Source organism: Oryzias latipes, chromosome 10 (assembly GCF_053564925.1).
Source record: "Oryzias latipes strain Hd-rR chromosome 10, Olatipes_Hd-rR_3.1".
Classification (NCBI taxonomy): domain Eukaryota; kingdom Metazoa; phylum Chordata; class Actinopteri; order Beloniformes; family Adrianichthyidae; genus Oryzias; species Oryzias latipes.
The window spans coordinates 18,819,248-18,834,947 of NC_136246.1; the positions used below are offsets into that span (position 1 = coordinate 18,819,248).

General features: G+C 35.4%; 1 long non-coding RNA gene across 1 annotated transcript; it reads left to right on the forward strand.

Annotated features, from left to right (window-relative positions):
* The first annotated feature begins 361 nt into the window (after positions 1 to 361).
* Positions 362 to 13,544, forward strand: LOC144994730 (uncharacterized). Its single transcript, XR_013658342.1, has 2 exons — positions 362 to 1,659; positions 13,148 to 13,544. It is a non-coding gene; the product is annotated as an uncharacterized LOC144994730 (long non-coding RNA).
* Positions 13,545 to 15,700: the final 2,156 nt, after the last annotated feature.

Sequence of the window (15,700 nt, forward strand, 5' to 3'; positions counted from 1 at the left end):
AAACACTGTGACACAAAGTTTTTTTTTCTTCTACTAATTATTTGTGCTAAAATCTAGACTTGTTTTAAAATGTTTACCAGTAGCAATGGTTCCAGGTTCTAATTGGACCGAATAGGGAATGAAATAATGAATTGCTTTTTTTTTAATTTACAAAAATATAATGCAACCTACAAGTCCTTTTTTTGCTTTAACGTTCATACTTATTCCTTTTTAAACTTGTTCTATCTGCACCCTTTTCCCACTTCATTTGACATGTTAAGGCTCAGCTCCACTGACTTCATTGTAAAACTACAAGATCACAAGACTCTAACATAATGACAATCTCTTCATCACTGAATAGACTGCAGTCTGCCACATTACTTCATAGAGCTCCTAAATCATCTCTGCTCTCCCTGTTACTCATCCTCTAGTTAAGTGGAGCAGCTCCTTACAAAAGCCCAAAGCAACTGTCATCGTCTGCCTTTCCTGCCTTCAATTTTCTGTTTACGCAGCATTAAAATCGTTCATCAAAACCACCTTAATGTGCAGAGACAGATCCCCTGGCTACTCCAAAATAAGGCTTTACAGTGATTTGGATAATAGATAAACTGATTATACATACGCTTTTATGATGGCCTCTGTAAAATTCCAGCATTTCTCACCCATTTTCCAATGTGACACGCATTTTTATTACACCAGTGTTTAATTAAAACTATGTTTATTCCTTTGGGAAAGACAGGAAAATGTGACTTGAAGATGTTGTCATTTTAATGTGTTTTCTCATATTTTTTTACTACCACAGTTGGATAATTTTACCACAAAGCTGTGTCGTTACATGATTTTATATGAGGACTTTAAAGAAAATCAAATGTGAGAATTTGATGACATACATTTTCCTTGGGAATGTAGAAATGTTAGATTTTTTAGTGCTTAAAGGGTGGTTTTTTTAAAAAAAAATTATATTTAGCTAAATATTTGGATTGTTTTAAAGGGGACAAATGATAAAATTTGCTGTAAGATATGCAACAAACTTAAGTCTCAAGCAGACCGAAACATTTCAAATCAAATGAAACCAAATTTTATACATTGAATTGCTTTAGACTCCAAATCAGCTCAAAGCACTGTTAATAAAAACAAGTGGCAAATAAAACTTTATAAAATATGAAAACCTTCTAAAAACAAATTCATTTACACACAAATATTCAATGACCATGCACCCCGTAACCCATCCCTCAACCCTCTCAGTTTCTCAATATGACCCTCAATCCTTTATATTAAAACTAAAACATGAATGGTTATGATTCAGAAAGAAATATAATGAAATGTGGCATACCTCAAGGATCTATTTTAGTACATTTACTATTTTTAATTTACATAAGTGATCTTCTATCTGTTGCGAAATCAACAGTTTCCGTATTATTTGCAGATGACACCAATGTTTTGGTTTCTCTACCTTCCTGGAAAGCCCAAAGCGCTTTACAGTCACAAACGCATTGACACGCTGGTGGTGGCTCCGCTGCCGAAAATTGGCGCCAACCTTCCACCAGAGGCAAGGTTCAATGTCTTGCCCAGGGACACTTCGACACAAGGCAGGAATTGAACCTGCAACATCGGATCGGAGGCCGACCACCCTACTTCTGCACCCTGGCCACCCCGGCATATCCAATTTCTCAAATCATGGTATGGGCCTGTTTTGATGCTTCAAGGGAATTATGGTAAAGGGGAGAAGGTAAAAAAAAAGGAAAAGCAAAGGTGTTGTATAAAAAAAAAGAAGAATTCACACCAACATTCATTTCAGAACTCCAACTTCAAATTGAAAGCAGCACATGCTGTCTGCAAATTCAGATATTGAATGTAAAATGTTCTCCGCAGAACAATAAAAGTATTACAAGCACGCAAAAAAAAAGCAACTAAAGTCCATGGAATACCAACAAAAGAACCACTTCTGTGCTTTATTTCTGCCTTTAAAGGAGATAAGCAGTACATAAAAACAAAGTCATTCACAGGACGATATAATGGTCCAAGAAACATAACTAACAGTAACAGGTAATAAATAGTTAATACATTTAAATTAACTGAGTTTCATTTATTTCTTTTTTTCACATTTCACTGCATTTTCTAACGTTTCAGAGCTAATCTGGTGAAAATAGGAACTATTGTTTAATCCTAAATACAATTTTGTGAACATGTTGGTCATTTTTTTATAGTTCTGTTTATAATTTACTTTTCCGTTGTTTTAAAATTACCATTTAACATTAAATCAGAATTCCTTAGTTTTGGACTCCTTGTGTTCTAAGCTAAACCTTTGTTTGCAATTTATTAGTGAGGTTTAAACTAAAATAGTCTCCATCAGCAGTTCAGCTGCAAAATTGAGAAGTTGAATTTCTTCAGTTTGTTGTTCAGTCATTAGTAAGGAAATAAGGGAAAATAAAATATTTCTTTTTTGATCCAAATGTGGGGAAATTCAATTCAGCTAAAAAGAAATGACAGAAAAAAGAAAAAAAATGTGCACAGAAGTATCCATGGTGCAAGAAAAAAAACTAGGCACAAAGAATATATCAGTGAAATAAATATACAATTTCTTCAAGTATAACAGGAAATTGCTGCTAAAGTCGGACATCTAAGATCTTGAGATTTACCCATTTTAAAATGCTATTTATTGGTTTGGTATTATGCTATAAGAGTTATGACTAAATTATTAGGTTTACATTTTTCTGAGCTGCAGGACCAAAGTTATACTTTGGTGACGCCATGGCAGATAATCACAATTCAAAAGAAAAAAAGTTTTTAGTATATAAAATACGGATAAGCCTAATTAGATTTGATTTAGGTGTGCCATTTTTGTGTAAAGGGTAGAACGCAGATTTTAATGTCTTGTATAATACTATGAAGTAATGGACATGTACATTTAAGTTAAGTAGCGTGTCATAGCTAGCACTGGCTTCCTTGAGGAAGTTTAAGCTGATCAATCTCCTTGAGATTACTAATTCATTTTAAATAAACTTACTGTCTGTCAATGTTGGTACAAACCCTTCTGAATTTGTTGTATCATTAAAAAATTTAAAGAACAGTGACTGCTTCTTTAGGTTATTCCAAAAATAGAAAAAAAACAGAAAAAGACATTTACAAACTCCACATTCATGTCTTCTGAGAGACTAAAATCACACAACAATTAAAGAAGAAAATAAAGAGTTCCATGCTTTCTGTGCTAATTCATTTTTTCATTTAAGTTTTCTTGAAATCCATTTGATGTAAAAGAGTTTACAGTTTACAGTAAACAAGCATGTAGATCAAGTTATTGCCCATCACTCAACAATGAAAAAGTTTGCCGTCCTGGATCTTGTCCACTGTGTGAAGCTTTGGCTTTGAGGCAAAATTGAAGAATCCATCTGTATGTCTTGGTAAAATGATTAGAGACCCCATTGGGTGGTACAGGCAACAGAACAATGCCGAAAATGGGCACAAAAATGGAAAAGTTGTTGGTAAACTTCAAAATTTGGAAAGCAAGACCGGTTAGACCAAGAGTTAATTGTGAAAAATAAATACAATTTCACAATGTTTTGCGTTCAAATTTAATTATCACATTTTTAATAAATGAAAAACACAACAATAATTTTTTAGTTTACCTTTTTAAATTTAATTTAATCTCAAAATTAGGTGGTAAAAGGCAAGAGGTGGTATTGTGATGGAATAATAAAGGAGGCAACGCAAGAATAAAAAATGAATGAAAATTGTGAAAAAACATGAAAAATAAAGAAGTTGAAAGGAGAAGAGAGAAAGGAGCAGTGCAGCAGTGCGTGGGCTTTGTGGAACCAAACTCAGAGGGAGGTGTTCTTAGTCATTTCCATAGGAACTTGACCACATGCAGTGCAGCGTCACACTTTAAAAAGATTTATTTAATTAGGAATAAAGTAGCACACATTATGGTTTGTCAATTCAGTTAGAGCACATAATTTTGAATTCAGAACTTTATAGATAAAATAAAATGAATAAAAAGTAGAGAGCATGTTAACAAAGTACAATAAAATTCAGGCTACCAGATAATCCCACACTGAATAACTGTTTGGGGATTACTGAGCAGTGAGTGAATTTAGCACACAGCCTGAGTGTCGGCTTTTCTACTCATCCTTGCCGGGTCATCCTGTTGTTGCTCCCTTAGGGTATGGGTTGGTCATGACCAGCTTTATTACATGTTAATGTTTCTGCAACAAAGCCTGGTTTGTGCAGGAACTAGTGGTGTGGGACCCAATTTACAGTAAAGCAGACTTGGTCATGGAAATGTAAACATTTAATATATAATTTTAAACATTGAAGAACTTAAAAACCAGACACTTAAATACACCGAGGATCATCAGCACAAATTAAGACAGTTGTGGATGATTGGCAACCTAAACCTCGTGTGACTGACAGAAGGAAATCGGCAAAATAAACAAAAACACAAGTGAAAAACCAAACTAAAGTGCTCCATCCTCACATAGTCTCCTGCATTTTGGGTCCATTACCATCAGTTCCTGACATAAAATTGTATCTGTTGTTTTATAGTTTTCATAGTTTTTATAGTCTTACTTCTTTTGGATATTGTTATTTTAGGTTTAGGATTTTTGTCATGTCTTTTAGTTTCCAACAAGTTTACATCATTTTATGGCATTCACAACTGAGGATAGCCCTTAAGTCACAGTTGAAATGTTAAAAACAAAAAAGCATAAAGAATTAAACTAGCTAGTCTTCTGACAATCACGTATTAATATGACCCCTAATTTTGTCACAATTCCATGTTGTTTAAAGTCTTTTAACTTTTTTTTGCTGCTCCACACCACATCAAAAGTGCAAATGAATCCCAATGTCACCGCAGATACCATCCAGTTTTACAGTGTGGGATTTCAAAATAGAGCTACATGGTGGGGTAGTGGTCTCACAATTAGGACCTGGTTCAAAACCTGGCTGGTGCCCTTTTGAGTGGAGCGTGGGTTTTCTCCAGACACTCCAGCTTCCTCCCACAGTACAAAAACATGCTTCACAGGTAATTGGTGATTCTAAATTGTCCCTAGGTGTAAATGTTAGTGTGTTTGGTTGTGTGGCTCTTTGCCCAACATTAACTGGGATAGAATCCAGCAGCCCCGTAGATTCAGCAGATTAAGAAAATGGATGGAGTTCAACTAAAAAAAATTGCTGCACTTGACACACAAACAGTCACTCTGACTCATTAACTTACATTACCCATTGTGTACTTCTGCGACTTGCAGAGCAGAACAAAGTTGAAATGAAAGTGTATCTTTTGAATCAATTTGCCAGTCTCAAGCGTGGATAACAGAAGAGGGTTTTTTATTTTATTTAGTTTATAATTTTCTGTTTATTTTGCCCTGGAAAATTAAATTCGAATTTGGCAATGGAGTAATTGAGTGACATGTACTCTTAGTTCAACCAATAGCTACTTTCTTGAGGAGTTTACAATACTGCCAAGAGTGCAATTTGTTTGAAGACTATCTGAAAAAATGCACTGTGATGTAGACCAAACAGTTCAACGGGTACCACATGACAAATGCAACATTTAAAAAGGAGGAAAGCAGCTATCATCTGTCAGGAGTTTACTTTTGAAAAGTGCAATGAAGTTGGTGTGTAACAAATTATCTTATTATGGCAATTTTGTTTTATTTTCAATGTAATTTTAAGTATTGCATGTTTAGTCACTAGAATACCTGAATAAGTCAATACAGTGTAAATACAAGGCAGAGATTTTTTTTTTCTTTTTCCTGGTAATGTTGTTGCTCTGAGCATTCCTGATTGTGAAAAAGGCTGCTTTGGCAGCATCTGCTGTAGCTCACTTTGATGTTTGGGGACAGAGATGTTAAAACAGGACATGCTGACTTCACAGATACGGCTCAGTTTGCTGACTGTTTGAAAAAAGAGCAATATTTTATTTGCCCCGGAGCAATCTCTGATTTATCTTCTTAGCAAAAAGAGTTCAGATAAGCAAGAAATAAATGGGGTTCAAGTCATTTTTATGCATCTGTTTAAATAGAGCCATACCTTTCAGAAAATACATATTCACTAGTTACTGTCGATATAGAAGGGGTTAAATGCTGCTCAAAATGAGTAGAGCATCTCAAGTTTCAATCAAATAAATACTTGTTTTAAAATTTGTTTCTGTTTTGTATTTATAGTGGCAAGCTCATTTTAGTGAGGATAATTACACACTTTTCATTTGTCAACTTAACAATCAACTTTACAAAGTGTATTTAGATTACTTGAAACTGTCTTGGTTTGGATTGTTTTCATGTGAATGTCATCTATTTCCCAGAAGATCTCTTTACTTAGAATGATAATAACGTGGGCTCAGTTTCTACTTTGGACTCAGTAATTAAAACATTTTTAATAAATGCAGAACTATGTCAGAATCTGCACTAAAAAAAACTTAATGTAATTTTACTGATAGAAAAATATTTTTTAATAATAATGGAAGGAGTATTTAGTTTACATAAAATGTGTATAAGCTATAGCAAATGGCTATTTTATTTTAAATTTTTTCTAAATTCTCTCTTATATGTATTTGTTTTATCTTTTCCTGAGTTGTTTTCTCTACTTCTTTTCCTCTGTTTCCGTCAGTTTCTTTATTTTAATTACATGTTACGTAAAAAAACAAAACTGTAATATGTTCTCTAAAGCGGATGTTTAAAATATTTTCTTAATAACTAGGTTCTACCCTGCGACAGACTGGCAACCTGTCCAGGTTGCCCTCCGACAGCCCCGTGACCTCGAAAGGGAATAAACCGTAGAAGATGAATGAATGAATAACTAGGTTTGCTTATTACAAATAGGAGGGCCTCATTTGTAAAAAAAAAAGAACAGATCAACATTCTGCTTGTTTTTTGTGACACAAATAACAGGATTCATCATTATCAAATGACTGTGAGAACATAATTCTAATGTCCAGTTTTAGTTTAAAGTCAAACTTTTCTAGAATATAGTTTCTGCAGAGCTGCAGAAGTTCATTAGAAATCCTCCTCTGAGTTGTGGGCGCAGAACATAATCACTGAACATCATTCAGTTTATTTTCTAATTTCTTTTCTTTTGAGTTCCACAATTACAAAGATAAATTTGTAAAGAAATTAAATTCTAATTAAAATCTGAACAATTTGGGCAGTCTCAAAAGGATCTTTCTCAGGAAAAGCTTTGGGATGTTAATTTCACTGTCACCGAAATAGCTGCACCCTTGGGTGTCTCCAGGTAAATTGTACAATGACTAATGAAAAATTTGAACCTGGTTTGCAGACAGAATACATCCAGAAAGCCTAACCAATAGCACTTAATATCAAAGTGCTTTCATCTGCTTCGTGATGACCCTTTTGATGTTATTGCTCTAAAAATCAATTCAGGGGTGTCCTTCAATACACTCAGTCATGCTTGGAGGCAGGCATAGTTTTGAGTTACTATTTGCTTTTACTATTTTTTTTGTATTTTTTTAGCTTTTTTTTAAACAAACAGTTAGATATTTACATTTAATGAGCTTTCAAAGAAAATGTATGGCATAATTATTAAAAAAGTCCCAGAATGACAAAAATAAGCAACTGTAGCTGATACTTGAAAATGTATGATTTGTGTATTTTAAATTTGATAATCACACATCACATATTTAAGAATCACATATTTATTACTCCCACTTATGGGCACTGTAACATAATGCTTCATAAAGAACTCTTAAGGAGACTATCAGAAGTCAAAAAACAGCCATGTTAAAATATAAAGTGTAATTTTTGTAAGCGAAACAGAGCAGAAAGTGTTGGAGAATGAAAGCATTATCAGTTCAAATTAAACTCTGAATAATGTCAAATAAAAATGCACTGAGTTATGGTCCCATAAAACGCTTTACTGTCTTCTCAAAAGTGCATATAATATAATGACACCTCTTTGTAACTTGAAGTGCTGGAAGAGCACCAAGGGTAAGGCAAAAAGCCAAACACTTTGTATGTAATTCATGTCTGTGTAGACAATGACAATAATGTTCGAAGGTGATTTAACTTCCTAATTCTCTTAACTACTATGTTTACGAGCCAGAAAGGCTTTGCAATTGGCAACAGGACACCTCTTTTGCTCCTGTTCTTTCCACTACTGGGACTTGGAAGGCTTGCAATGCAAAAATAAAATATATTGTTTGGCGATAAAACTTAGAATCTTTTTGAAATGCTTTTCCTTTTTTAAGATGCACTCTGTCATTTATAATCCTTGTTTCTTTAGTCCTTTTTTATACTATAGACGGCTCTATTTTGCCATTGTGCAGTCATCTTTAGAACCACAGAGTACTTCTTCTCAAGCAGTCTAAACTCTCTCCAAGGCATTCTTGTCCTCCAGCAAAGGTGCTAACTCTGCTCTGAGGCCTATTCATTTGGATTGCCTGTGCTGTAAACAGTGCTGAGAAAAGCAGCAGGTTTCTCTGTGGTGAAAATACAGCTTGGTTCAACTCTGACTTTACAGGCTGTGATAGACAGTTCTGTACAAAAGAGGCACAGACATAAAAAATGTGGTAAAACTTTTTGTCTCTACGTGAAGCTCAAAATGTTCACAAAGAGACCACTGGTACTCAAACGTTTGCATCCTTCTGGACTCTTTGATTATGTTGATTTCTGAAAATGTTTAAGTGCCAAAATATACACTTTAAAAAATCTGAGAATGAGCAAGACCACAAAAGGTGAGCTACGACATAGTGAGGATTTTTTTAGCTTTAGAATTTCCTGTCAGATGGCTACATTGACTGTAGATTTCAGAAAACACGGTGAACTAAGCATATGACAGGGCATCCAAACCGTCACTGACCGTGGAAACTTCATACTGAACTTTAAGCATCATGGATTCTCATGCCTCTCCACTCTTCTTTCCAGACTCTGGAATCTTAATTTTCTAATGAAAGAAAGATTTGATTGAATCTAAAAAAGAGAACTTTGGACTATTGAACAACAGTCTACTTCTTTTTCTCCTAAGACCAGGTAAGACCCTCCTGACATCTCTGGTTAAGGAGTGGCTTAATATGAGAATTGAGCAGTTTGTAACCCCTTGACGAGCAATTTTATACATGTGGTGGATTTTGATGCACAGAATTCAGCAGTCTGCTCCTTTGGAAGCTCCCTCAAATTCTTGAATGCAGTTGTGTGCAGTGATCCCTGTTGATGGTACACTTACCACATTTTTTTCCTTTCAATTTTCTGTTAACATGCTTTGGATGCAGTACTCTGTGAACAACCAGCTCTTTTAGCGATAACCTTTTTTGGACTGTGAAGAATGCCAATACATTTTCAAAATCTGTCAAGTCAGTAGTCTTACTGACTGACCCAGACTGAGAGACCATTTAAAGGCTCTTCAAATTGTCAGAAGTGTTTTGAGTCCATTAGCTGATTAGGGTGTAACACCAGTGTTTATTTGTCACAATATCCAATTTTTTTAGAACCAATATTTAGGTTTTCATTTCATATAGTTTAGTTTATTCTTTTTCATATGTGATTCTGAATAATTTACAGCTTTCATTGTTTGAATTAATTGAAAAAAATATACACATTTTTTTTACAATTTTTGAGATGTACTTGTACAGTTCTAACCATTGACTTTATAAGACTATGAGTGTAACGTGTGTGATGTCATTCATAGAAAAATCTTGGAGCCAGCTGATACTTCCTGTTTGGAACTTCAGGGGGGAGGAGCTTATCAGTCCAGGGATTTAACAAGAAAAAGGGCGAACCAGATGCACAAATCCACCCTTGATGTTTTTTTTCTATTCTTACCTTTTATTAGTTTAATGTTTCTTTGTGTTAGACTTTAATCATGATGTACATTTCACCAAGTTCATGAAACTGGCAAATTAATCTCCAAATTTTCCAAATTGATCTAAAATCAGGAGCACAGTGACTGCTCCTTTTATTCAAGAATACAGTATGTAAATCTTGGTCTGCTGAGCCAGGGTCAGCTGAGGCGAGTGCTGACAGACGTAATGCCCTGCAGGATCTGATGCAAGTTCACCAGATGTCTAGTTAAACCACCCACAGGGCAAATAGCCCTGTCTGCAAGATACAGGCAGGATGACTTCAGAGCCGCCTGTCACCTTATCTTTTCCTACAGGCACACACAAGCACATCCTCACCCATAAAACTGATTTGTGCTCTCACTGGGAGCTGCTCAAGTTACACTTAAAATTCATAAACTAGAACATCAGGAAAGATTGAAAGATTATAGCGTTGCATCAGAAAAAGTAAAGACTACAAGGCATGAAAGAGACCAGTCAAAAAGTCCAAGTCAAACCCTCTTAGCTGGATGAAATCACTTTCTTCCCTTTTGAATCTGATTCAAAACAAGCAGCAATGAAATAGAGCAATTGTGAAACACTTTTTTTCATGGAATCTTTTGGTCTGTGGATAATAAACAGAAAAAAGACAATTTTTTAAAAGCAGGAAATTTTTATTAGAATGCAACTGACTGCATTAAAAAAAGGGAACCTATGTTTCCAAATTTACCAGTCATGATTTGCTTGTTCAGTTCTTTTCTATTATTCTCAGCCTTCCATATCCATTTTCTAAACCCGCCGGATCCCTATTGGGGTCATGGGGTTTGCTGGAGCATATCCCAGCTACCGATGGGCAAAGGCAGGCTAAACCCTGGACAAGTTGCCAGTCTGCCGCAAAGCCACACAACCAAACCACACACAATTGTTTTTATTTGTATTAAGTTCTTGGTCTTCTGTGCAAGACTGGCTGTTTTATAATTTAACTTTTGACATTATCTGAAGTGTATAACGTGTGTAAAAATAAAGTATTGTTCAATGTAGTTGCAAGAGTGTTGCATAGCAACATTGAAATTATCCTCATTAGAGTGGATGGCTGTAAAAGGAGAGTGAAGTTAGAAAAGTCATTATGATCTTTTCATTAATGTAAAAGTCCACCTTTGTTAGAAAAGGCAAAAGCTTTTACGGAAAAAAAGGTTCATACTAATCTACCATGCACTGGACAGGAAAAAAAAGCTTCTTAAAGGTCAAAACAGTCTAGTATACATATTAGAGTAAGTGCTGTAGCTAGATCAAATATTTAAAACGCAAAAAGTTTCAATTCTAGTTCTACAGTTGCTTTCTTGATCTATAAATACTGTTCTCGGTTCATCTAGATTTTTAATGAGATTTGCCAGAACAAGAATTTCTGATTATAAATCTGCAACAACATTTTAAAATCTCCAATAACGGCAACAAATTACACTGAAACAACAGGCATGACAGAGAAAAAACAAATGAATTTCCTTTTCGTTGACGTAAAAGCCTCATCTCCTTCTCTAAGCTTCCTAAATAGAAGCACCACTACAAAAACTAGCAACGGAATAAGCACATTAGTTCTCTATGCTGCTGTTTTACATGATGGCTTATGAGATGGTTATTGTGGGGAATTATTACATTACACTTCCAAACAAGAATGGCTGCAGAACACAATCAGCCTTTTTCCTCAATGTCATTTGTGTACACAACTACTCAAGTCTGTGGGTTTTGTAGTGTGAAGCCAAACTGAATTAATATGCTAATTCTACTAAAACATTTAAGACTCAGAGGAAATGAAGAATGGAAATGAAAGAATGTTTTTGTGTGGTCTATAGAAATTCAATTAAAGTAAAAAAAAAAAAAACTTGTAAACAGACATGGTAAATTTCTGCTGCTGCTTGAGCATTTGTGTTCTCATGAATCAATAGCCTTGTTTGCATGAAGCCTTAGTACTACAACAAACAAATCCAGGATTCTGCTTTGTGTCCTCAGAATACCCAAGGGAGAAAAGACCACGTTATAAGAATAATGTTTTACAAGAATGACAAAAAAATACATACATGGCTAATCTGTTTCACATTGGAAGTATTTTGATTACGATGATTCGCTAAAGTAACACAAACGTCCTTACTGATTATAGGGACTCATTTTTTATTTTCTGAAAAAAAAAAAAAATATATATGCAGTTATTTACTAAGAGTTGCAGTGCATTATGGGTAAATGTGAGATGAGATGCTTAGTTCATTGAGACTCTGGAAGAACAATGATTCTGACTCAGACAAATTTGAGCTTGGAAGAAATAGTAAAAGATGAAAACAGAATTGAAGACTATACAAATTATGATAAAAAAATGCAGTTGTTGTAGATTATTTAGATTTTTTGTGTTCCTTTTTTCATTAAAAACCCACTCAAATGAAAATTGTAATTTTGGTGTTTGTAACATTTTTATTGAGGCATTTATCTGATTATGGAATAAAGTTTAAAATGGCCTTTCCTAGTATTTTTTTATTCAAATTGTTGAAACTATGTCCTAGAAAACAACACATGCTAAAAATGACATCATCATAATTAAAAGACCCCTGGAAACGCTTTTAGAACAGATCAAAAGATGATTGGAGTGGGACTTTAATCAAATAATTAATACCCTTAACATGCTCTATATGCTGTCAAATATTTTAGAAAAATAACTAAAAGAATATCAACAATATTTTTCAACTTCCACAGTGTATACAGTGAACTATTTATAGTAAAATTGATAGAAATAACATGATTTAGTTTTAAGAATGAAGTGTACTTGACTATCTTCTGTTGAGTGTGTTGTATGTTTTCTCTATTTCACTTTTCACTGAATGGTGAGGAAAGGATACAAGTTCTAAAAAACAAAACAATCATCTGACCAACTGGTTTTCATTGATGATTGTATGATATTTTTAATGGAGATCACACGTTTTGTCAAACCAACTGAAGCCAAACCCTCGTCCCAACTCTCGTCAGGGGAAGTTGTTTATTTATTCTCATCATTTCCAAGTCCAATATTCTCATAAAGTGCATATACCATTATACATTGTTTGGAGACATGCACTCTTTCCAAAACTGTCAGTCTCGTTGTGGTTACAGTTTGACTTGTACTTAGTTTTCCTTTCCCATTGTTAACTGTTTTGATGTTTCCTCTATCTCATTCTTAATTCTTTTATTTGTTATTAATGTGTATTTGTGGCTATGTCAGGGATCAACTTACAATGCCTGATCCACATTCTAACTGGTTGGCAATTTAAAGATTTCCAATTTTTTTCAAACTGTGTGTTCCAGTTCGAAAAAAATATATCTAGGTCATTCATAATATAAATCATGCGGTTCCTTCATTCATCTTCTTCCATTTATCCCTTTCAGAGTTAAGGGGCTGCTGGAGCCTATCCCAGCCACTTATGGGCGAAGGCAGGGGACACCCTGGACAGGTCGCCAATCTGTTGCAAGGTCACACGTATCACAAACCCATTCACAACTATGGACAATTTGGAGTGACCAATTAACCAATGAAGCATGTTTTTGGACGGTGGGAGGAAGCAGGAGTCCCCGGAGAGAACCCACGCATGCACGGAGAGAACATGCAAACTCCACACAGAAAGGTTGTTCTGGTTCAGGTCCCCCAGCCGGGACTTGAACCAGGGGCCTTCTTGCTGTGAGGCAAGAGCGCCCTCATTGACATTAATTGAAAACCACCAGTATTATCCTTTTAGTGATTGGAGAAAAGTACGTGCTCAAAAATAAATAAATACATTTTTTTCAAGGTGTTGCTGCCCTTCATTTCTGCTTTGTCAAACATTGCCTGAACTCATTGATCGCATGTTTCTTGATGTTACCCTGATGTTACACTTCACAAGACTAAATAAATTGAAGTATCATTATATCTCACACTTTTTGTTTTGCAGCAAAGACAATTAATTTTTTTTTTCTTTCTTAAGAAACATTCACTTCCAAACTTTATTTGAAAGCTTTTGACAAAATTTTATAAATTAGCAAATAACAATAATAATAATTCATCCTGTGACACCCCCCCCCAGACACACACACACACACAAACACACACACACTGCCATCCTGACAGAACATAGCATCTAATCCTTCGCTGGTTTTTGATTTTGTCCTTTATTTTTAATATCAATCAACCAAGAGCATTTGAAAACTAATGAGCCCCCCTGAGAAAACAACACCCCCCCCCCCCCCCCTCTCTCTTATCAGCTGAGGGAGGTCTGGTTCTATCTTACACGTTTTACAAATCAGACAGAGCCAGTAAAATAATTACTGCTGTTTTGGCGCGTTGCCGGATGAGCTCTGGATGAGAAGTACGCTTCATTATTTCCTGCTGATTGCTAAACGAGTTTGCAGTTAACGTAAACATTCAGTTTGCAAAAGCAACTCCAGGGTTGATCACCGAAATAAACTTTTCTGCCCAGAAACATATGTGTTTTATTTTCAATCTGTTGTTCTGTTGTGCTTTTTATTTAAAATAGGGGGCAAATGATCTGAAGCATCAACTGACATTTTTAAAATTGTGTTTCGAAGCAGATAACCGCAGCTTCCTTGATATGTTTAATTGGAATCCGTTAAAAACTGTTTAAATTACTTTACTTCATGAGGGTTATAAATAGAGTAAATGCAGACAACAGAGGGAACCCCTTCCTTTTTACCCACCATCCTCATCTGGACCTGAAATTTGTGATTTTTTTTTTCTTTTCACTTTGGGCCCAAATTGTATCCAATATTAAAGTTTCTTGCGAATTTAAAATGTAAAAAAAACAGTGCAAGAATCAGTCGCATCAATATCTTCTGAGTTGCTCGTATTTCGTCTAAAAAAACAGAAAAAAACACAGCTTAGGGCCATGCAAGCATAAATTGACATCACATTGATATATTAATAATACAAAAATAGATTTTCACTCAGATGAAAGTGATACATAATACAGGCAGTGGGAAACAAAAACATGTAGATTTTCATTCCCAAAACTATTCATATTCTGCTCTGATATTCCCTTCTGATAGAAAACAAATAAGCAAAGTCCATTGATTTTGTTCTCCTGGTTAGTGGAAGCAGAATGTAAAATGAATATGCAGACTGAATTGCCTGTGAGACCTTGCTTTTGAAAATAACTACTTCGTTCTTAGTCTTATTGCCATTTTTATGAAAAACTGATTCTGCTATCATTTTAAATCATACTCTTTTTGATGCAATATGTCAGCACTAATGTCAAGGAGAGACTACAATTCAACTCAGTAATAAAGGTAAACACAAAATATACGTGTGAAGTCCCAGAACCAAAATGATTTAGGAATGGGAATGAGGGATTTTACCTTCCAAATGAGCTTTAGCATTGGGCATGCTCATGTAACCTTAAAGCAGGGATCTCGGACTCCGAGCCTCAAGGGACGACATCCTGCTGGTTTTTCACAAACCCAGCCCCACTTTCTGCTGGTTACCTGGTTTGCCAATGAGAATAATCTATACAGCTATGATCAACAAAATTGCATCTATGCAGTCTGGTGACAGATATGCATTCATCTGGGGCTGGTCTTAAGGCATGTCATGTCTTAAGGCATGTCAAGGCATGCCAAGGAGAGACTACCCTGGACTAGATCCTTGGTCACTGAAAACCTTATAGAGCTGGGGATCTTGCTCTTTTGCACCCAGGCCTGGCTCTGGATGACTGGCACCAGGTTATCTGAGGGGTGGATGCCCTAAGGCTCTTTCTCTATTGGTGGTCTGACGGGCCCTGGCCCCCTGAGCCGATACACGGCCAACCATGGGCCTTTTGAGAGGGTCTTTGGGGCAGCAGCCTTCTCTTCCACAATCAATAACATCATTGGACATTCTAAACACACACTCACCTGAACACAACTGCTTGCTAATTCCTGCACACACACTGGTGTTTGCATCTGTGCATGAAA